This window comes from Durio zibethinus, chromosome 26 (assembly GCF_047325235.1).
Source record: "Durio zibethinus cultivar Kanyao isolate XHJ-2024 chromosome 26, ASM4732523v1, whole genome shotgun sequence".
Lineage (NCBI taxonomy): Eukaryota > Viridiplantae > Streptophyta > Magnoliopsida > Malvales > Malvaceae > Durio > Durio zibethinus.
The window spans coordinates 11,941,980-11,964,137 of record NC_143187.1 but is presented as its reverse complement, the minus strand read 5'-3'; the positions used below and the strand labels follow the sequence as shown (position 1 = coordinate 11,964,137).

The following is a 22,158-nucleotide window of genomic DNA, read 5'->3' as shown; positions in this document are numbered from 1 at the left end:
AGGAACACAATGATATGTCGCTCCTGTGTCAATTATCCACTCAATGTCGGGATCACTAACATGATTATAATCACCATATGTACAAACCAAAATAACTGAATCACTATCTGAATTCACTGCTGCAACATTACCATCATCTGAACTCTTATCTTTCTCATCTTTTCGCTCTTGCTTTAAGATTCTACAGTTTCGTTTTATATGAAACGCCTTACCATAATAGAAACACTTCACTTTACCTCTAGACTTGGATCTATGTTTAGACTTACCACGACTTTTTGAGTCTTGATCTCTGTCGATGTTTCTACCCCTATTTTCTGTGACTAGAGCTTGATTCCCAGGGTCTACATCTTTTCACCTTGCTTCTTTATTAAGCATACTATCCTTTACCATCTCCAATGTCACCTTATAATCAGGAGCTGAATTAAGAACAGTCACAACTAGAGTATTCCAGCTATCTGGCAATGAACCCAAAATAAATAACGCCTTCATTTCATCATCCATTTTAAGCTTCATAGTAGTCATTTGATTAAATATATCTTGAAAATCACTCAAGTGCTTTGTAACAGATCGTCCATCCCTGTACTGTAAAGTTGCAATCTTTTTAACAAGCATAACTTTATTCATACATGTTTTTCTCTCATACAATGCTGCCAATTTTTCCCAAACAATGTGAGCATCTGACTCCTACGCTACATGATGGAATATGCTGATATCAACCCATTTTTTGATTGTAGCCAGCGTCTTTCTACCTAGCTTCTTCCAACTTTCATCTTTCATATCTGCTGGTTTAGTCGAATCACCCAATACTGGTTCATACAAATCTTTGCAGTATAGATGATCATTCATCATAGGCTTCCAAATTGAATAATTCGATGTTGTCAATTTTATCATGGAACCTGTATCACCCTCCATGATCTCAAACAGAATTTAGTTCTATCCTGGGTTGCTTCTGTATCGATGTCTCAAAATAACCCTCGCTCTGATACCACTTGTTGCGCCTGAAGCAATAATCACAACAATACAGAAGCAATAGACAACAATCAATAATCAAATACGCAGGAAGAATAAAGCACACCAAGATTTACGTGAAAAACCCTTCAGTGTAGAGGAAAAAAATCACGGGCCACCAGAAAAATCTTCACTATCAAATAATAGTTATACAAAGTTCTTCTCTAGCTAAAACTAGAGCTAATCAACAACTAGAGAAACAATTGGAGAAATCTCACCAAATAAGTGACTCAATAAATATACCCTGGATTTGTTCCTAGAGAGCTTCAAACCCGATCTTCACTGTTTAGAATGTAAAATTCTGAATCATAAACCTCCTGACAAGGTTCTAACTCAATCGGACCATGGATCGACTTCCGTTCAACCAACTCTCCCTTCTTTTTTTTCTCTTTCTGCTTTTCCTGGCTTTTTTTCTTTCTCTACTTGGTTTTCGACACACACCTAAAACAACCCCACCTCTTTTTTATTAAGTAGCTAGGGCTCTGTGTAAAATAAAAGATCAAGGCTCATGACCTTTACTTGGTCCAAAACTACTTACATGGGACTTGACCTCATTTTCCTAACAAGAGAGCAAAACACCTTCTGAACTCTTCCCCTAATCCCATCCAACTAAAAGCGACAAAAAAAAAAAAAAAGAGAGAACCTTTTGCTAAGAAGTGGCAGTGGTGGGAGAGGATGTTCATATGGAAGCAAAGTTATTAGGGTTGTCAGGAGAAGACTGAAAACGGTTTTGCACTTGTATGAAAAATTTAGCTTCTCATATTGTAAGCTGTAAAACGTATCTTCATGAATCTACTCACTATTCAAATCTTTCTCCCTTCCTTGGACACGGATTATGAATCAGGGTCTCTTGTCTCCCTTCTATCGTATGTGCTTGCAGTTAGAGTGAGATTTGAGTCCTTGTTCTCGTCTATTAGTAAATTACATCGAGTATACTTATTACTATAAAAAGTTGTTGGCAGTAACAAACGACAAATATTTCATTGCTCGGGAAAAGCACAATCTCAAACCAGAAGGGAAGAATTTATTCCTCCTGGTTCGTTCACAGATGATCTAGTATGTTGTTGTTAATACTATTATTTTTTTTGCCCTGCCCCAAAATTAATGGAGCAAAGATCAAGGAATTTGCTAATGGTAGTAAAGGCGTTTCTAACACGATCAACTATCCGAAATTTTACTTTGCCCTGCTCTGTGATGAAATTTTTGTACCAAGTTGCTGAAACTTTCGGAGTTCTCTTCAGTGTCTTACAGTTAACATGGTGAAGTCCGAATTTTCTTGTAAACCCGTATTCCCATTCGAAGTTGTCGAGCAATGACCAGGCAAAGTAGCCCCTAACATCTGCTCCTTTCCTGATGCCAATCAACCAGAGAACAAGTTAATCAGTTACCTTCACTGCCACATTAAGATATGAGAATCACCAATTTATTAAGCATACCGAGACCATTCAACTTATCACAGGAGGTATCCTAAGGGTCAAAACTTGCAAAATAACCACTGTAATGGATGGTCTGAATCAAAAGAACAGCATTGTGAATCTTGGTTTATTTAGGTTTTTCTTTTAAAGTTAATTAATAATAATTAATGACAACTTTAATTATACTTTCTCATTTGTTTTTCACCTGATTGCTGTTGACAGTGCATCCAAGTACCCTGCAATGTACTCCGCTCGTTTTATATCTTGTAAGGAATTCTTCAATGGTGGAGTTTGGCATGGCCACCTGACCATATCCTACATCAAACATAATACATTTACGAGAGTGTGAAAAAGCTACGCAATTGAACTTTAAAGGACACCTCTGTCTCTTCATACCATTTTCTGTAATGAACATGGGGATGTTATGGAATCTGTTTTTAACATAGGTTACGATCTTCTCCATTCCTTCAGGGTAAACGTACTGCCAGTCCAAGTCAGTCTGCATATGCAAAAAGATTTAGCTTCTGGTTTAAGTTATTATGCAAGTTTCAAACAGGCGATAAATTAAGGTTACATACAGGTTCTCCTATAGGGATGCAATTTTTCTGTGACTTTTGTCCGCAAAATCCTTCTGTCTTTGAGGTTCCTGTTCCTGGTTCACACACAGAGAACATGCAATCCTGGACATAGTAACCTGAGTAGTGGTTAATTCCGATGAAATCCAATCCTTCCTTCAGCTTCTCCTTCTCAGTTGTTGAAAATTCAGGTAAAATAGATCCCAGAATGTTTTGCATTTCAGGAGGATATCTTCTGAATACAATTGGGTCTAGGAACCTATATTTAATTTACAATCAGGATCCAGAATCTTTCAGCATATTGATACGGAGACATGCATAAATATTGATGAAGAGAGTGGGGAAGAAATCTACCAATTGATAGTGAAGGATTGAGCTCTTTCTGCTGCCAGCTTGTCAGCTATAGAGTTGCTGATGGGTTCAAACCATGCGCCATTCAAGACGATTCCAATGCTACCTCCTTGCTTCGCCTGATAGTTGATAATGTAACTTAGAAATGTCTAATATTAGGTCCCTACAGCTGATAAGTCTAAATTACACCAATGTAATTTAGATTTTTAGTGCAATTGATACCTGGTATTTGGTTCTGTAAATATGAACAGCGGCCGCATGTGATAGGATAATGTTGTGGGCTGCTATAAAGGGTTCCCTCTCTGAATCCCCATAGGTACAATTTCCAAGGGGCAAGGAGCAACGAGATGGTGGAAACGTTCCTGTACGATACCCAAACTTGACTTGGTAATTGGGCTCATTAAAGGTGACCCAATACTTCACTCGGTCTCCGAAGGACTTGAAGCATATCTCTGCAAAAAATGCAAAATCCTCTCTGAAATTGAAAGAAACAAAGCCATTAGTGGTACGGCAATGGTGGAAAATTACCATTCATCAGATTCAAAACACAAGTGACAATAAACAAGAGATTTATTATGATTCAGGACTCAGCCAACTTCCATATCTGTCCTCAATTTCTTGGGGAAGATCAACGTGCGTCAAAGTTACTAATGGTTGAATCCCTGGGGAAAATGTCCAAATGAAAGTGCCATGAAATTTGAATATAATATTTATGCAATATTCTTAAGAAAAATCATTCCAGAAATGTAAATATATACAAACCTTTAAGTAGGAGAGCATCAATTAGCTTGTTGTAGAATTCGATACCGGCTAAATTGACCTTTCCAAATCTCCCCTCTGCTGGGAAATTGCATGATAGATTAGATAACAAGTCCTGGTCCAAACAACTTGAATTTAAACGTTGCACATCAATGCTCTCTTTCAAAGACTTACTAGGTAAAATTCTTGCCCAGGAAATAGAGAACCGATAGCTGTTGACTCCAAGTGAATCCATTAGATCAATGTCTTCCTATAGCAAATCAACATCTATAAGTAATCAGATGTTTCACATTCAGTTATGGTTACTTAGATCAAAATTTCATTAGTTTTTTTAGTTAATGATTTTAAACATGATGGATGTTTATAGAAAAATGTAGAGAAAGTCAACTTGTCAAGGACAAACGACAAAGTTACTACTCCACCAGGCAAATATATGGACGGATCGGTTTCCATTAGTGAATTAACCCATATGATTTGAAGTCTCACCAAAGGTATTGGTAAGATTTTTTGTTGACCTTTACTCATCATTTATACATTAAATTCCAAAAAAGTTTTTGGCGAAACCAAAAGTACCACAAAGGTCAAAACTGCAATTACCCCTTTTTTAGATATTTTTGTAAATTATCATAATCATAATAAAGAGTCCAAACAAATTAAGAAGATACAACGGTCTAATTAAAAAGAAATTACTCAACAAAAAAAAAAAAAAAAAAGAGAGAGAGAGAAGGTGGGTGCAAATTACAGTGCATATATAGAGAGGTAGGCATACCAAATACCGATGATAATGATCCACTGCTATATCTCCATTGCTCCCATCAATGACAGTTCCTGCAATACAAAATCATATTATCTTTTTTTTTTTTTGGGTATACATACATGGAAATGTTCTTATAAATCAAAAGTATAAAATTCAATGTTAAATTCTATTTAATTGGTTTTTTTTTTTTCTCAGAAGACTGCAATTTTAGAAGTGTTTCTTTAATCAAAGAGAGGTAATTACCTGGTTCGTGGGTATAAACATCCCAATTGTTCAAACCTTTGCCATCACTCAAGTAACCACCTTCATACTGCAAAAAGTGAAAAAGAAGCATCTGTCTATTTTTTAATTATTTTCTGAAAATTTTGATAAAAAAAAAAGGAGCAAACCAGTTTCATGCACATCCGAGCTTGTTTTTGGAATTTTGAGTTGTTTCTTTGTTTATAATCAGTATAACAGATTGAAAAATGGTGAAGAGCAAACCTGGTAAGCAGCAGAGGCCGTCCCGAAGAGAAAGTTGAGAGGAAATGAAGATGGATTATTATTACCCAAGCTTTGTTTCAGAGTTAGCAGCTCGGATGAAATGGAGAGAGGCAATAACATGAACATCTGTAGGAGAAAGGAAGCGATGTAAAGCTTAGAAAAATCCATGGTTATATCCAATGCCAATGCTGCTTGCAATGAACAAATTACGGAAAATTATAGTCATCTGTATATATAGCATGCTTGAGGGAATACATACAGCAGATTCAAGGAGGAAAATTATTAGCAGATAGAAATAAGAGGATAGGATTTGAATGAAATTAGTAGGCCTGGCCTACTGCTTACGTTGCGGGCCAGCGTTGATCATTGACAAAGAAATGAAGTACACCGTATACCTCCCATTTCGTATAGTTTGCCGGCTTGACCGAATGTAGAAATCAGATTAAAGTCTGCTTCAGAAAAGGAGAAATTTACAAGTTATCATGACAAGTTGAGAAGGCGCCATCCATCTTATTTTCCAACAACCCTGTAAATGAAGGGGACTGAAATTGATAGAAAGAGCTATAGCCATGGAGGGAGATTACGTTTCTTAAGAATCTTACATTGTTAAGATTTGATAGTCAATGAATTAGTTACCGGAAAAACATTTCTTAAATTAAAAATTCAAGCTTGATTTAGTGCAAGATTGTTATCTTTTGCGTGGAGGGTTAATTAAAGTATAATGCTTAAATTCTTCTGTTGACTTCGCTTAATCGTACAAAAAATATGTTTTAATTAATCACTAATTTTAAATTAAAGAAATATATAGAGTGGCTTTGTAATCAATAAATGAAACTTTGAATTCAAACTTAGAAAAAAAAAAGAAGATAAATTTATCTTATTGTGCATGAAAATGGAATCTACTATAATATATATTACGTGAGTACGAACGCAATGTTTTGGGTAAAAATATTTTATTTCATCAATTTTTTAAAAATGATTTACTTAATTTAAAAAAAAGCAAAAATAGCAAAAGGCATTCCAAGAAAATATTCTAAATCCATTTTTGACCTATTAAATAAAATTTCTCTTATTAAATCAAATGACATATAAGAGGTCTTTTGTAAATTCAAAATGTGAAAATTTTATATAATTGATTAAAAATAAAAAGAACCCCAAAAACTTGTAAAAAAATTTAAATATATTTTTTAATTAATAATATCAAATGGACCGCATACAATTTTTTTTTAAAAAAAATGAGATAATTAATTAAATATGTAAAGGAAAAAAAAGAAAAGAAAAATAGAAATTTAAAATAAAAAATGAAAAGAAATGAAAATGGAAAAAAAAAAAAAAAGAGAAAGGGATTGCCGGGTGACAGGTCTTAAAGAGTCAAACTCATCGAAATTAATGTTATAGATAAGGGATAATGCTATATATACATAAAAAATATATACAACACACATATGTAGGGATGAAATTTTTTGAAAAATAAAAGAATAAGATTTTTTTTATTATGTTAAAAAAAGTTAATTTCAAAAAAATAATTGTGTGCATTTGTATGTATATTTTTATGTGTAATCTTTCTCATATATAAAGAATATAAAATGAATGTGATGATGATGTCCTAATTTGCTTGTATTTATAAACAACGTAGCCAAAGAACAATTTGAGAGGAAAAAGAAAAAGATCTGTAAGAAAGTTTTAGAAACGACAACATCAAAGATATCATACACAGTGTCTTACTCATTATTCAAAATCAATTTCATAAGTGTCAATTATAAGAAAATTGACCGCAAATACATATTATGAAATTATAAATTTAATCTTCTAAAGTTGTTTCGGAGCATTATTAATGTTTTTTTTTTCTTTAAATCATATTGTATTGATAACTTATGCTGGATGCTTTTTGGGTCCTTGCAACATTGTCGGGAGGCATACTTTATTTTTTTTACCAGAAAAAAAGGCATAATAATTTAGTTTGTCTTCCTTGAGTAATATCTCAGGGCCTCTAGTTGGATTATTCCCTTACGTCCGTTTCCTGGAGCTGTCACAATAATGATGGGATTGGATATAGATTTGGAGTAACATTTTTTTTTTTACTATTTGAAGTTACTGGATAGTAAATTTGATCATTGAAGATAAGAATCCAACGTTCTGCTATCAATAAAATGTATGATTATTGGCGATTTGATGTAACTTCAACTCTGCTGTATTATAATCTCAAAATTATCAGCAGTCTTTCAGATGATTTTTAATACTACCAATTTTAATATCATCTAGCAATATCCAACATGCATACTCCAGCGGATGCGATAAAGTTATAGATGTATATATGCCAGTTAAACAGAAATTTCAGTTGAAGATATAGAAGAGGAGGCGTCAGGAATCAATAATTCAAGACCTATAGTCGAAATCAACTTGCCAAACAGAAAATTTGGAGGGCAGCAATAATTTATTGCAAGTAGTTATTACCAGGTATAGTCGACTTTCTAAAATTCCAATTTAGTAATTTACAGAGTTGTATTCAGGTTAAAAATATTTTCTCCCCTTGCTTGGACAAGCATTGCAGATTTTCAGTGTAGAGTTGGTCAAAATTACTAATGGATCTGGTCTCCTGTCTCGCTTGCATGTATACTACATGCACTTGGAATCATTATGAATTTAGAGTCCATGTTCTCTTGTCTACTATAAATTAAACGGAGTAAACTAAAAATTTACATTTACTAGTACCTAGTGATAAGTTTTTGGTGCTGGTAGTGAAAAAGGGAGAAATATTTATTTGCCCAAGATAATATAACGCCGACCCTGAAAGAAACGATTGTTCCTATGATTTTTATCACAACATAATTTTGCCTAACCCCAACATTGTTTGAGAAAAGATTCTAGGAGCAGGCTAGTTGTAGTAAGGGTGATTCTGAGCATGTTCTGCTCTCTGGTCTTTTACTTTGCCATGCTCTGAGATGAATTTTTTATACCAAGTTGCTGACAATTTTGGTCTTCTCGTCAGGGTCTTATAGTCAACATGGTAAAGTCCGAATCGAACCGTATATCCAAAATTCCATTCGAAGTTGTCTAGCAAAGACCATGCAAAGTAACCCCTCACATCTGCTTCTTTCCTGATAGCATTCAAGAGAACAAGATTAATCCCTTATCTTCAATGTCACAGCAACCTAATTAAGATTGCTCACATTTCCAGCTTTTCAGCGTAGTAAGGCTATTCTATGGACCAGAGGTTGTCTCATATATGAAGCTAGACTAGGCAAATTATGAACCGCATAAGTACTAAGAAGCTTGCAAAAGGATGTAGTAGGAAGCCACTTACCCAATGACCGATGTAAAGGCTGGTTCGAATCAATATAACAGTACTGTGATAAAGGTTTGTTCAGGTTTTTCTAATAAACCACAGATTTTAGTTTTTATTCTCACCTGATTGCTGTTGACAGTGCATTCAAGTGTCCAGCAATGTACTGCACTCGTTTGACATCATGTAAAAGTTCTTCAGTTGTGGAATCTGCCTTGTTCACATCACCATATCCTACATGGAACACGATACATTATGAGTATACAGACAAGTTTTGCATTTAAATGACACCTATGGTCTCTCCTACCATTTTCAGTAATGATCATGGGTATGTTATTGTATCTCTCTTTAATATAGGTTACAATCTTCTCCATTCCTTGGGGGTAAACATTCAGCCAATCCAGCTCAGTCTGCACAGTGGAAAAGCTTCAGCTATTAGCTTAAATTGCAATGCAGCACAGTTGTCATAAATTAAGGTTACATACAAGTTCGCCAAGAGGGGTTCCATTTTTCTCTAAACTTTTTGCCCAAAATCCTTCTGTCTTTGAGGTTCCTGATCCTGGTTCACACACAGAGAACATGCAATCATGGACATAGTAACTCGCATAGTGGTAATCCCGATAAAATCCAATCCTTTCTTCAGCTTCTCCTTCTCACTTGTTGAAAATTCAGGTAAAATAGATCCTATAATGCTTTGCATTTCAGGAGGATATCTTCCGAATATAATTGGGTCTAGAAACCTGCATATAAGTTTAGTTAGCTGTCATTCAGCACATGAATATTCATGCAAATGCATATAGAAAAGTTGATGAAGAGAATAGTGAAAAAAGTACCAATTTATAGAGAAGGATAGAGCTCTTTCAGCTGCTAGCTTGTCAGCTATAGAGTTGCTGATGGGTTCATACCATGAACAATGCAAGACAATTCCAATGCTACCTCCTTGCATCTCCTAGACGTTTAACATTAACTTAGAAATGTTACTAAGCCTACATTGCATCATTAATGAAAATTGGATGCGTAGTTTAGTGCGTTAGTTGATACCTGGTATTTGGTTCTGTAAATATGAACAGCGGCTGTATGTGCTAGGATAATATTGTGGGCTGCTATAAAGGGCTCCTTCTCTGAATCACCGTAGGTACAATTTCCGAATGGCCAGGAGCAACGTGATGGTGGGAATTTTCCTGTACGGTACCCAAAAGTGACTTGGAAATCAGGCTCGTTGAAAGTGACCCAATACTTCACCCTGTGTCCAAAGGACTTAAAGCAGATGTCTGCAAAATATGCAAAATCCTCCCTAAGATTGAAACAAGAATAGAGTCATTAGTGGCAATGTGGCATGCCATTTTCAGACATGCGGTCAATTAAAGGGCGAAAACAAGATAGTCACTGTGATTGAGGACTCAGCCAACTTCCATATCTGTCCTCAAGTTCTTGAGGAAAATCAAAGTGCGTCAATGTTACAAATGGTTTAATGCCTGCAGAAAATGTCCAAACGGAGGTCCAATGACCGTCAGGATATGGTATTCATCTATGTATGCTTAACAAACGTCCTACAATAAAGGAAAATAAACCTTTAAGTAGGAGAGCATCAATAAGGTTGTTGTAGAAGTTGATACCGGCTACATTAACTTCTCGGAATCTCCCTTCTGTTGGGAAATTGCGTGATGTATTTGAGTATAAGTCATGTTTCAAATAACCAGAACTTAAGTATTACAAATCAATGGTTCTGTCAAAAGACTTACGAGGTAAAATTCTCGACCAAGAAATAGAGAATCGATAGCTGTTGACTCCAAGTGAATGCATCAGATCAACGTCTCCCTTTATCAAAAACATCATTACAACTAAAATCTGTAAATTTTCCTAACCCGATGTTTGCGGATTATGATTGTTTTGAATCTTGGAAAGAATGAATTCTCCTTTCAAATTATTTCCTCAATAGGATGTCATTTGTGATTTTCTTTTTGTTTTTTTTATTCATTAATTCATTACTTAACCGGTCCAAATCTAAGATTAAATGAAGGAGAAGGAAAAATGGGGCCTTTGGTTAAGGGAGTATGCGAATATAGTTTTTAATGGATCGTTAGCAAACGTGAATTCTCCTTGCAAATTATTCCCCGAATAGGATGTCATTTGTGATTATTTTTTTTGATTCATTAATTCATTACTTAACCGATCCAAATATAAGATTAAATGAAGGAGAAGGAAAAATGGGGCCTTTGATTAAGGGAGTATGCAAACACAATTTTTAATGGATTGTTCACAAATATGTTCGGTTTTTATTTGTTTATTAAGTTTGCCAAATGATTTTAAATAGTATTTATTATAACGTCTAGATCCGATGACCTATTGTTAGACATTGACTTAAGGAATCGCTACCAATATTTTTTGTTTAGGTGCGATTGACTACCTAAAAAATTTATCCCTTCAAAGAACACCTAAGCTCGACTAAGGGTCCTTAAAAGAATAGGTTTATGTCTATTAACCAGAACAGGGTTCGAGAGTTCGATTACGTGTGAGGAAGATTATAGCACCCTCACAACACCCATCGAAAGATGGTACCAGCTTAATTTTGTGTTATTCGATAAGCCTTAAAAATTTTACTAAGTAATTAATTATTGAAAATTATTCTTAATTAACTCCAATATTTTTGGTAGAAAATTAAAAAAATTTCATCACCTCAAGAGTATGCAAGAAAACTACTGTTTCACTTGCAGAGACTCCATCGTTGGATTATTTAACATAAAAAAATCCAAGAAAAGAAAAAAAAATAAAAAAAGGAATAATGATTCAACTCTTGATATAAATCCTTTTCTTTTCATAAAAAAAAACTCATTGCTTTTGTACAAGGAAAATTGATACTTTCAACTTTTCCTTAAAGCATTCGAAAATTTTTATTTTAAGAAAAATTGATACATTCAATTTTTCCTTAAAAATGTTTTTTTTGATAATTTTTATTTTTTTAAGGAAAATTGGTAATTCTAACTTTTCTTCAAAATGTTTTTTTTGAAAATTTTATTTTAAAAATTTTACTTTAAAAAAAAATTGATACTTTTAACTTTTTTCCAAAAATATTTTTTTGTAAAATTTTAATTTTAAGAAAAATTGATACTTTCAACTTTTCCCTAAAAATATTTTTTGTAGAATTTTATTTTTAAGAAAAATCATTTAAAAAAAAGAAATAAAATAAAAGAATATCAAATAATTCAAATTTAGAAATAATAATAATAGTAATAATAAATAAATAAATAAATAAATCTTAACGCGGCCTGGCTCTGCGGCTGGAATCGACTTGGCTCAAGGCACAAAAAGAGGCTGAAACGAAATGGCTTGGGATATGGCTTGGCTCGGCTCGACGGCTTAATAAGGAATAGGTGATTCAAGTCAGATGCAGGTTAAGCTACGGGTCGGGTCAGCCCAAACAAAAACGCGCAGATTCGCTGATTTACTAACGCCCAAATGACATCATTTTAATAGGGTATTTAAGGCTAAAAGCTCAGTCTTTCAACAAATGCGTCTTCCTCCTTCTCTCTTCCCTCTTTTTTTTCTCCTATTTCTCTCTAAAAGAACCCAGATTCTGGTTGAATGTTCTATCGAAATCTAAAAAAAGACGTCGAAAACTTCAAAGTTGGCCCAAAAACACGTCGAAAAATTCAAATACCGTCGAAAAATTTATCGGATTCTAAAAATTTTTCAAAACTTTTTAAAAAAAAAACTCCAAAAAATTCAAAAAAATTTTTTAAAAAATTTTAAACCACCTCTAAACACTTTTTACTTCTGTTTCACCTCTATGTTGTTTCTGTCTCTGTTCTTTGTGATCTATGGATCTATTTATAGGAATTGATCAGAAGAGTTTCTAATTAATCCCAATTTTCTTTAGGATTTGGATTCAATCTTTGAATCTAATCTCAACTCTGTCAGCCCCCAAATTCATGGCAGAATACATTCTAATTTTTTTTTATCCTAATCCCAGCCGAAAATTGATAAAAAAAGATAAAGTAAAAAAAAAAAAGATAAATATATATATACTAATAGATAATAAATAAATAAATAAATATATTAATAGATAAATAATAAAAATATTAATAGATAAATAAAAAAATATATTAATAGATAAATAATAATAATAATAAATAAATAAATAAAAATAAAAATGCAAATGGGCTTACCCATTTGGACCAGACCCAATCAATCCGAGCCTGGACCAAATTGGGTGTTTACAACTATCCCTCTTTACATATTTTTTATGAAATAGAAATTGTGCAAAGACGTAGACACTTATTCAAGACTCTACTTGACTTTTTTTTTTTTGTTAAAATTTTGATCAAAGCTCCTCTAAATAGAAGCTCAATGCCTTTGAGAAACATAAACAAAGCTCTTCTAAGCAGAGGCTCAACAACTTAAAAAAAATAAACATATCTCCTCTAATCAGAGGCTCAACGACTTAAAAAAATAAACATAGCTCATCTAAATAGAAGCTCAACGACTTTGAAGAAATAAATAAAGCTCCTCTAAACAGAGGCTCAATGACTTTGAAAAAATAAATTGCTCCTCTAAACAGAGGCTCAACGACTTTGAAAAAATAAATTGCTAAATTGCTCCTCTAAACATAGGCTAACGACTTTGGAGAAATAAATAAATCTCTTTTAAATAGAGGCTCAACGACTTTGAAAAAATAAATTGCTTCTTTAAACAGAGGCTCAACAACTTTGAAAAAATAAATTACTCATTGACAATCATGTCTAAAGGAGTCGAAGATCGTGTTTGAAGGAATTTCAGGAGATTATGCCCAAGGGTCTTACAAATCGATCATGATACCAAGAGATATCCTTTTCCAAGGATTAGAAACTTACTTCACAAGTTTTTTCTCAAACGAGAATAAAAAAATCAAAAAGTCTTCACATCTGTCTTCTTTATGTGAGATTCTGGAATACCCCTACTTCTTGAATTTATGCACTATACTTTTTTGAATGCAGTATATGCTGTGCGAAATACAATGCGTGCGAAATTCAATGCATGCTATGTAAATGCTGACTAGTTAATTTCTATTCAAATGTGGTACTCAAGTTTCTCAAGCTTTTTCTTGGGCCTCGAACCCTTTGTTTTTCAAATACCAAGTCAGCGTAACTTTCAATCATCTCTTTCATTTAATTCTCACATTCTTTCTACAAGAAATCCCTTTCTAAATTAAATGTCCTTATTAGGAACTGAACATCTCAAATTTGCCTTTATCATTCTCGACCTTTCCAATGTAATGTAAAATCTTTCATACTATTATTCATTTATCAATCATTATTTCAATCTCAAAAAGTAAGAATGCATTCACACATTTCTTCCATTGTAAGGTATTGAGGAGAAAATAATAAGAATAATTAAGAAATAGTCAACAGAAGAGACACACAAAAAATGAAGTAGAATGTCTTTTATTGGCAAAAATACTGACAGACTTTGGCCAAAAAAGAATTACAAAAATAGGTATCGGAGACAATGCCAAAAAATGAACAACCGGACAATCATGATAACATATCTCGAAATCTTTTTCAAAAAACTCAACCACCCGATGCCTTTAACAACTTAGAGCTCCTCAGAATTTACTAGCCTTCATGCCAATGAATTTTCAAATTTGATGCTGTATGCTTCTTATCTAAACTATCTTTTCAGGTTTTTAACTTAGATAAACCCATCTTTTTGACTCAAATTGCCCTTTCAGGGTTTTCGCCTTGACTCATTCTTTTGTCTTTATTTTTTTCAATTTTTGTTTTTCATTTTTTATTTTTTTTATTTTTATCAAGTATAGTACTTCTTCACAGCATTAGAATTTATAAGATGTGACAAATCATTTTCATCCTTCACAGCTAATATCAACGCTCCACCTGAGAAAGCCTGTTTCACCACATATGGCCCTTCTCAATTCAGGGTTCTTTTCTCTATTATCATGCTGGGTTGAAAGAATTCTTTTCAAGACCAACTCTTTTTTTCGAAAACAACGAAGTCAAATTTTTTATCATGAGCCCTAATCATTCTTTTTTAATATAGTTTACCATGGCATCAACTCTTTTCCTCAATGAAATTCAACTGTTCATAATGCTCTCAAACCTATTCAACCTCTTCTAGTTCAACTTCTTTCAGAACTCTCAAGGATGAGATCTCTACTTTTACTGACAATACAGTTTCTATCCCATAAACCAAAAAAAATGAAGTTGCCCTAGTAGAGGTGCACACTGACGTTCGATATGCATACAGTACAAATGATAACTTTTCATGCCAATCTTTATAGGTCTTAGTCATCTTCTCAAAATTTTTTTTATATTATTGTTAGCTGTCTCTATAATCCCATTCATTTTCATACGGTATGACATCAAGTTATGATGCTTGATCTTGTATTGGGTACATATTTCTTACATCATATTGCTATTCAAATTCTTGGCATTATCTAAAATAATGTTTTCTGAAAGTCTATATCTATAAATGATCTCTCTTTTTATGAACCTGTAAATCACAGATCGTGTTACATTTACATATGATGCTTCCTCCACCCATTTCATGAAGTAATCTATCATCATGAAAATAAATCTATGCCCATTAGAAGCCTTTGGGATAATAGGACCAATGACATCCATGCCCCACATCGAGAATGACCAGGGTGGTGCCAAAACATGTAAAACAGATGACAGAGCATGGATCTTGTCAGCATAGATCTGGCATTTATGACATTTACGAGCATAGTCAATACAATCATTTTTTATTATCAACCAATAGTACCCTACTTATGATATGTCTTGTCATCATATGTCCATTAACATGTGACTCACATATTTCATCATGCACATCTTCAATGATTTTTCTTGCCTTAACTTTACTTACGTATCTCAACAATACTTGATCATAGCTTCTTTTGTACAAAACATCTTTATCAAGGAAAAAGCTCATAGCTAATCTTCGGATGACCCTTTTATCATTCTTCATTGCTTGGACTAGGTATTACTGATTCTTAATATATTGTAAGATATCATAAGGCTTCCCATCCTCCTCATTTTTTATATTAGAGTAGTGAGCTGGCATATCTTTAACATTTAACTTGATAGGTTGAATGTTAGTATTATCATTAATTCGGATCATTGTAGCCAGAGTAGCTAAGACATTAGCTGTTAGATTCTTCTTTCGAGGTAAATGATCAAGCTGGACATCTTTAAACTATTTTATCAACTCTAAAATATACTTGTAATATGAAACGAATTTTGAATCTCTTGTCTTTAATTCTCCTTTCAATTGATATATAACTAGAGCTGAATCCCCAAACACTTTTAATGCTTTAACTTTTCTATCTATAATAACTTGTAAACCCATGACACATGCCTCATATTCAATGACGTTATTTGTGCAATTGAAATTTAACCTCACTATTATAAGATAATATTATTATTATAGAGAAATCATAATTGCTCCAATTCTATGTCCCAAGGCATTGACAGCTTCATCAAAATACATCTTCCAACACTTTCTTTTATGCTTTTTTTTTAATTGGGAAACGGTTATCAGATCTTCATAAAAAAACTCCAATCTCATTAGTTCGTATTCTTCAGCAGCATGATCTACAAGAAATTCAGTTATAGCACTCAATTTTATTACCTTTTGGCTTACATATATGATATCATATTTTAAGAGCATTATTTGCCACTTAGCAATTCTCTCAAATAAAGAAGGCTTCTCGAAGATGTATTTAATTGGATCTAGTTCTGTTATAGTCAAGTGGTGTAATAGAACATGTATTGTCTGAGTCTTTTGGTGGTCCAAGCTAATGCACAACATATTTTTTTCAAAGAAGAATACTTGGACGTATATTCTGTGAATTTTTTACTCACATAATAAATAACTCTCTCTTTTCGACCATATTCATATTGTTGCCCAGCACACATCCCATTGAATTCTAACACATTGTCAGGTATAAAATTAAAAGTTTTCCTGAAACAGGTGACACCAACACTGGAGGATTTGACAAGTATTGCTTAATTTTATCAAAAGCCACTTGGCATTTCTCGTTCCATTCTCCAGGATTATTCTTACGAAAAAGCTTAAAAATGGGATCACATTTATAAGTAAGCTGGGATATGAACCGCAAAATGTAGTTCAATCTTCTCAGAAAATCTCAAACTTCTTTTGGTGTACTCGGAGGGGACAAATTTTGAATGACCCGTATTTTATCTGGATCAACTTCAATCTTTTTTTTACTTACCACAAAGCTTAGCAACTTCCCTGACTTTGCCCCGAAGGTGCACTTGGCTGGTTTCAACTTGAGTTGGAATTTTTTCAACCTTTCAAATAACTTTTTAAGGTTGATAACATGATCTTCATTTTCATAAGATTTTGTAATCATATCGTCCATATACACCTTAATCTCTCTATGCATCATGTCATGAAAAAATGTCATCTTGACTCTTTGGTACGTTGCCCCAATATTTTTTAACCCAAAAGGTATGACTTTGTAGCAAAAGGTTCCCCATATGGTCACGAAAGTGGTCTTCTCCATATTGTCTGTAGCCATTTTTATCTGATTATATCTTAAGAATCCATCCATAAAGAAAAACATTGAATGTTTAACCGTGTTATCTACTACTGTGTCAATATGAGGTAAAAGAATGTTATCTTTTGGGCTAACCTTATTCAAGTGACGATAGTCTACACGCATCCTAACCTTTTCATATTTCTTATGAATTGGTACTATATTGACCACCCATTTTGGATACTTAGCCACTTGCAAGAAACCTATATCAAACTGCTTTTTCACCTATTCTTTGATCTTTAGTAGCATTTTAGGCTTCATTCTCTTCAGTTTCTATTGTACTGACTTACATTCTGACTTCAAAGGTAATCTATGCTCTATTATCTTCGTACTCAATCCTAACATATCCTTGTAAGACCAAACAAATACATCTATGAATTTTCAAAGTAGATCCTTCAAACGTTACCTATCTCTTGATGAAAGTGAAGTGCCAATTTTAATCTTTTTTTTATTTTTTTATCTCTTAAATTCATCAAGTTAGTTATCTCCTGATGAGGCTCAATTGGCTTATTTTTTTATTTAATCAATCTCATTAGATCTAAAGGTATAACATACTCTTCAGAATCATCTTCATTATCAAATTTATCAGTGTTAATTAAATTCTCAAAATTAACCTCTTGATCGTTATCATAATTATCTTTTTATTCATTTAAAGACCTAAAATTGAATGAAATGGGATATGTTGACAAGATGTGTTTGAAAAATGTAAAAATGGTAATAATGAAGGCACAAGAAGAAACGAATGAAAATGCATCATTCTTAATCTTTATTAAAATAATAAAAGATAAATAGCCCAAATAAGAAAGGTCACCCTAATGCCTTGGGCAATAGTTATTGGGATGTACAATTACATTGCATTGTCTCAAAGGTATAGGGCATCTTAATGGTACTCTAATTGTTCAGCTTATAATCTGGCGAACAAGGGCAGACCCACCCTTCTTGTTCAAGCTCTATTTCATCTTCAATAGCATGGATGATCAACTGGGTGAATGCCTTTTCCATACTTTTTTCTGCATTTAGGTACATGAATCCTTCAAGCTTGAAAGTCTTGTATAAGTGTGGGATGATCATTAATCTTATTATTTTACCTACTGGTCTTCTCCTGATCTCTCATTCTGTTATTTTATAGCCTAAGCCTAGCCTTTCACTATTGTTCATTACTGTTTGAGGCTCTCTTATTTCTTGTAAGTTCTTACCCAGCCCTATTCTTGGATACCAACCCTTTTTGATGACTTTGCTCATCATTATCTTTGAAAAGAGTTGATTTTTAAGTTTTTCACCCATATAATTAAACAGCTCAAAAGATCGATAGGAACATTCCACCGCTTTCTCAGTAGCTTTCACATATGAAGCATTCAATGGTTAAGTCACTAGCATGTCCTCTTTTTCAAACACTACCACTAACTTGCCTTCCTTATTGAACTTAATTTTTTGGTGTAGAGTAGAAAAAACAGCCCTTGTCATGTGAATCCATGACCTTCCTAAGATAACTATAAGATGGAGAGATATCCATTACTTGAAACTTTACATTAAAAATGCATGGCTCAATTTGTAAAAATAGCTCGATATCTCCTAGTACTTTTTTTTGGTCCCATCAAAAGCTTGAACGATCATTTGACTATTTTTCATATGAGAATAATCAATGGATAGCCTTGCCAAAGTTGACATAGGCATGACATTGATAGTAGAGCCATTATCAATAAGGACATTGGCTATAATATGACTCTTGTACTTGATCGGGATATGCAGAGCCTTGGCACCTCTTCCTCCCTCCGAGGAAATCTCATCATCACTGAATGAAATATAATTTGACATGACTAGATTTTTAGCTAGGTGGTTCATATATTTGATACATACATTATGTGCCATATATGCTTAGTTTAACACTTTCAACAAGGCATTTCGATGTGATTTTGAATTTAACAGTAATGATAATAATGAGATTTATGTTGGCATTTTATTCAACTGTTCAACAACTGAATATTCACTATATTTTACCAGCTTTAAAAATTTATAAGCTTTTTTTTATACTGACTCCGAACGATCCTCTTTAGGTTCCACTTCAGGGTTGTTTCGCTCTTCTATTACCTTAGCTTTTTTTTTCTAACCTTCTCTAATATTTTTGGAGTGTAGCATCTTTCACTTCGGGTAATGCCTTTTGCACTAATTATAGTGACGGTGTCAGTCTTAGAGACATTCTTCTCTTACCCCTGAACTACTGTATCACAATCATATTTTCGGGGTATAACTTTATCATCCCTATATGGGAATTGAGTCTAAACTTTAAAAGTTATTGGCCTGAGAATGAGTTTGTCTATGACTAACTTTGGCTTGTTACCACAGTGAATTGTCACTGGCTTTGAAAAAAACTTTGCAGGCTTGTCAGTCATGGATACTTTCACACTCTTTGAGTCTTCTCCCTCTTCATAGACTTTCATCTGGTATGCATTCAAGAGCTTTTGTATCTCTTGACGAAACTACTCACAAGCTTTAACAGAGTGACCAATTGCTCCATTATGATATTTATAACTAGTGCCTACTATATATGCTTCATGATAACTATACGTACTCATTGGTTGTATCATGTCGGCACTCCATAAAGTATCAAACAATTGACTGAGAGGTGTCTTAATATCTGTCATTTTTCTTTTCAAATGATGTTTTTGTTCCTCACTCAAAGCATTCATATTATGATTAGGCAAAAGATTACCGTTAACGTTTGGTGCAGTTAACCCTATTGTATCGAAACTAATCATTCCATCTTTAATCAGCCATTGCACTTTGTGTTTTAAGGCAGTGTAATTTTTAGTGAAATGACCAGTAATCCCATAATAATATTCATAATAGGCTGTAGGATCATACCATTTAGGGTAAGATGGCTTAAGTGGCTCTAATTTGTTAGGAGCAATCAAATGACTGTTGTAAAGCTCATGATATAACTCTGTATAGGTCATGGGGATTGGATTGAATACAGACTTTTCGTGAGTAGTTCGTTCCTCCCATGATCCACCAATTGGGCTAGCTGGACGGGTCTGAGGTCTTGAGGTAGTAGGTTGAGTGTTAAGATTATATATGCAATTTTTAGGCCTAAAATAGGGTTGATAGGTTTGGGGATAAGATGACTGTGGGAATGATTGATATGGGTAAGAGGAAGTGTTATAAACAGTAGGATAATATGAAAAGTATCTTTGTGGTGGGTAAGGTTGATAATCCCTGAATTGTTGCTTATCAAAGCTCACAGCTTAAGCTTTAGTTTTTTTTTTTTTTTTAGGCTCTCTTACTTGATGCCTCTCCTAATTTTATCTTGCCATTCTTGATGACACTTTAAATAATCTCTCATGAAATCATCATGTTGATGAAATTCTTGATTGTATTTCCTATTATCTTTTCATAATAGAGAGATTTTAAAGTACCGATGAACAACACTGTATTTTTTTTTCAGTTAGAGGTGATTGTACTTGAAAAGCTACATCCCTCCACCTCTTAGCATATTCTTTAAATGACTCATTTGCTTTTTTCTCTATGTTTTGTAAAGACAAACGATCAGGAGCTAAATTCATAATATGTCGGTATTAACTGATAAAATCATAAGCCATATCACTCCAAGAACGGATACGGGTTCTGTCTAATTGGACATACCACCTAGCAACAGAATTAGTAAGGCTATCTTGGAAGATATGCATCAAGAGCTTTTCATTATTGGCATGGGCAACAATTTTTTGATAGTACATAGTAATGTGAGTCTTCGGATATTTTATACCATCATACTTTTTGAACTATGACACTTTGAACTTTGAAGGGATAACCATATCCGAGACTAAACAGAGTCCCGCAGCATCGACAGAACTATAAAACCCATTCATTCCATTACTCAAAGCCTTTTCTTTAACAAGTTCATTTTCTATTCAACTTTTGAGGCTTCTAAAGTCTCTTTCTCCTTGGGCCTTAATTTTTCTTTATCCTCTAGATCATCCAAATTAGGGACTGGTATTGGTTCTATTATCTTTTCAGTAAAGACAAGATTTATATAGCTCTGGTACTATTTTAAATTTGAAGTTGATGGTATTTTAGGGTATGTGTACCCTACATGATAGATAAACTGTTGTGGTGATGGACCTTGTACGGGTTATGCTTGATGTGGCCCAAAACTAGAAAGGTACAATGGGTCATCTTCTTCTTGTAAAAGATGGTCTTGTTGACTAACATTCTCTTCTATTACCTTCATCTTGTTTAACTTGTTCAAGGCCTTTAGAATTCTATTCAACTCCCCTTCTAGCTTCTCTTGACCTTTCTCTATCCTCTCGAGATGATTGAAATTTTTTTGTTTCATTTGTCTGGCTCGAGCTCTTGTATAGTATTGGTGAGTGAGGTTGCTTAGTGGAGCTATCCTTGAACCTTTAGCACCACAATTATGAGTAAAAATGTCATGCTATACTTTATGTATGATATGTTGATGTATGAATGAAATGTATATTTTCATGGATGAAATCTAATATGAAAATGATTCAAATGATAATGTTAAAACATGATCATGAAAATGATGCATAGAATGAAATAATGCAGATGCACAAAATCAAACAAACAACATGGTTAGTTTAACAAATGAAATGAAAGTGATGCAGATGCATAATGTTACATACGATAATAAAAATGATGCATAAAGTCAGACAATCAAAATGATTAGATAAACACCCTTTTTGTGTCCTAGTTTCAAGGTATCTATCATTGGATAGGAATGGCTCTATCTTAGGTTTAAGCACTTCTAAGGTTCACTATATGTGGTTCAAAGTTAAAGTCTAAAAGTTCCCAAATTGCTTTTTACATCATTATCCATCACAGACTAGTAAGGCACCACAATCCTCACCCATTACAAGTTACAAGCAAAAAAGGGTCAATTTGAGTGGAAGTATTTCGCTAACTAATGCAGAGGCATTAAAACCTCATGAAAACAATATGTACTTTACCCTTTC

The 22,158-nt window shown here is 33.5% G+C and overlaps 2 pseudogenes across 2 annotated transcripts in view; both read right to left on the bottom strand.

Moving 5' to 3' along the window:
* Nucleotides 1-1,970: 1,970 nt before the first annotated feature.
* Nucleotides 1,971-5,614, bottom strand: LOC111275173 (beta-glucosidase 46-like; annotated as a pseudogene). Its single transcript, XR_016334245.1, has 12 exons — nt 5,349-5,614; nt 5,109-5,175; nt 4,878-4,936; nt 4,283-4,358; nt 4,112-4,186; nt 3,906-4,011; nt 3,572-3,824; nt 3,353-3,468; nt 3,002-3,257; nt 2,820-2,922; nt 2,629-2,738; nt 1,971-2,358 (listed from the first exon to the last, which is right to left on the bottom strand). The product of XR_016334245.1 is annotated as a beta-glucosidase 46-like (transcript).
* Nucleotides 5,615-8,081: 2,467 nt separating this feature from the next.
* LOC111275168 (beta-glucosidase 46-like) overlaps nt 8,082-22,158 on the bottom strand; it is a 35,241-nt pseudogene continuing 21,164 nt past the window's right edge. Inside the window, exons 4-12 of the transcript XR_016333939.1 lie at nt 10,374-10,449; nt 10,203-10,277; nt 10,019-10,106; nt 9,673-9,925; nt 9,465-9,580; nt 9,117-9,371; nt 8,939-9,041; nt 8,757-8,865; nt 8,082-8,446 (exon numbers count right to left, since the gene is read on the bottom strand). The product of XR_016333939.1 is annotated as a beta-glucosidase 46-like (transcript). The remainder of the gene's footprint in view (nt 8,447-8,756; nt 8,866-8,938; nt 9,042-9,116; nt 9,372-9,464; nt 9,581-9,672; nt 9,926-10,018; nt 10,107-10,202; nt 10,278-10,373; nt 10,450-22,158) is intronic.